The 2,500-nt window shown below is 30.3% G+C and overlaps 1 protein-coding gene across 18 annotated transcripts in view; it reads left to right on the plus strand.

The window, feature by feature from the left end:
• Positions 1–2,500, plus strand: part of LOC113817407 (protein tramtrack, alpha isoform) — a 142,525-nt gene that overhangs the window by 89,028 nt on the left and 50,997 nt on the right. The window lies entirely within an intron of this gene.

Genomic DNA, 2,500 nt, shown 5'->3' on the forward strand with positions numbered 1-2,500 from the left:
CTCAACCAAGCGATATTTATTATAGTAGGGTCACAGTGTTTTGGGATGTGTGTAGGCCTACATTGACCATTTATGGAAATTTCTCTAAATCCCCTAAAATAACACAGGCATTCTGATTTTATTTTCGAACAGAAAAACCTAGTGCTTGTGTTAAGCACTTTTTTTAATTATGACTTAGTTTTTGGTTTGTGAATATTTTGCATAGATGACTTTTAGAACAATAAAAATGACTGTTTCATATTTATGTCACTTTTACAAGAAGCACAGGATAAAATTGCAAAAATAAGATGGAACAATCACTAGATTTATCATTCAGCTATGAAATGAGCCATAAGATGTTTATTTCGGACTAAAATTGGGTGCGTTACAGCTTTTGAAGCCTACAAAGGGTCACACTTGAGTTGGGGTATTTCTCAGTGTATATTGACCAATTTTAAAAAATTCTCCCCCCCAAAAAAAAGAAAGAAAAAAAAAACAGCCATTTCATATTTGAATTGAACTATGTTGCATCGAATGCATGGTGGATGTACATTTTTCAAATTCTATCCCCCCCCCCTTTTTGTGTGTGTGTGTGTGTGTGTGTGTGTGTGTGTGTGTGTGTGTGTGTGTGTGTGTGTGTGTGAGAATATTTCACGCAGGTGACTTTTTAAACACCATAACGGGGGCCATTTTTCTGGATGATACATTTATAAAAAGCACATTAAAATATTGCAAATCCTTATTGCATCATGTGATAGATCTACTATTCAGCTACAAAATAAGCCATATTACGTTCATTTTGTACTGAAGATGTGTGTGCTTCACATAAAAGTGTAGAGTACAGAAATATCACAATTTTTTTTCCTCTTAATTTTTTTTACATTGTGGATAACAAATCATATATGAAATAGTTGTATATGATATAATTATCTATTGTTTTCCATTATTTTTGCTCTAATGGGGTTTTACAATATATAATACTGGTCTGAAAATGAACGTCCACCATGCCAGCAAATATCACACTCGCAGGCCAGGATGCGACAGAAGGGGCTGTGCGCACATGTTTTTGAGGTAACGTTCCCAGGCTTCGTAACTATACAGGATGAAACACCCACCTTTGAGATAGATATTAATAAATCATGATTTTTATATTGTTCTAATTATTATTATTATTATTATTATTATTATGATGATGATGATGATGATGATTATGATAATGATTATAGTTATTATGATTATAATTATCATTATTATTTTTATCATTATTTTTGTAATTATTGTAATGATTATTATTATTATTATTACTATTGTTATTATTATAAGTTTGCTGATGCATAGGGCGAGTGTGCATCATCTTGGTATCTAAATGGCAGCCCTCTGACTGAGACTTAAAAATGAAACAAGATTTATATTTGGAAATTAAACCTCAGTTTTATTTTTCCATTGTGATATATAGGTCTGGGAGGCAGGGTTTAGAGTGAGGTGGTGTCCATGAAGAGGTTCATTGCATCACTTCTCAAAAAATAAATAAATAAATAAATAAATAAATAAAAAATAATAAATCTGTACCTATTGATCCACCCTCAAAGGGAGTATGTTACCTGAAACAAAGTTTTTTTTTTTTTTTTTTTTTTTTACTTGGACTTGTCATTTTTATTATTTTTATTGTTACAGTTATTGTTATCCTCATCAACATCATAACCACCACCACCACTATCATCACCAACATCATAATTTTTATTATTTTTAGCATCCAAAAGTTTAAATGTGTCTATTACTATTCACAAAAATAATGAAGTTAGCGAGATGTTGATTTCATTAGGTGGTAATCTTTCAAATGTGTTTATATCTTTAGCTTTTTCAAAATATATTTTGCAAGCCATAGTGTACAAAAGCCTTGGGGGTAAGCTCGGATTCCAGATTTAGGTCCCTATCTGTTGTTGACACTTTCTTGATGGTTCCTGTTTTTAGCCATATAAACAGAAAAAACAAATATAATTGGGAATGAAAAAATAAAACTGGGTGTTCTAAAAAAAAAAAAATCTAAATCTGCATGTTTTAAGGTTAGATTTTTTTTTTATTACAAGAATAAAATGTAATAGAAATACACAGTGATATATAATTTAGCAGAAATATTTACCAGAGAACAAGGTCAGATATAACTCTTTGATATAATGATTGTTTTTTGTTTATAACACTGTACATTATGCAGAATGAGTCTTATCATAGATGCAAGAAGCTTTGTTGAGAATGACAATGAAGGAAACAAGATATTAGCTTTTTTTTTTTTTTTTTTACCTTCATGGTATGTTTGTCTTATTTATAGAACACTACATCAAAATGTATTGCAGATTAACATACATTCATACATTTTGAATATTCTATTAGCAGATGATTTGCTAAATAAATAGGAAATTATTGCAGCCTTAGAAATGCACTCATGTGATAAATGAAAATATATTGAAATGAATTCAAAATTAGGTATTGCTGAGGGCAGCCTTGTTATGTGTGGGGAAGAGTT

Source organism: Penaeus vannamei, chromosome 27, assembly GCF_042767895.1.
Source record: "Penaeus vannamei isolate JL-2024 chromosome 27, ASM4276789v1, whole genome shotgun sequence".
NCBI lineage: Eukaryota > Metazoa > Arthropoda > Malacostraca > Decapoda > Penaeidae > Penaeus > Penaeus vannamei.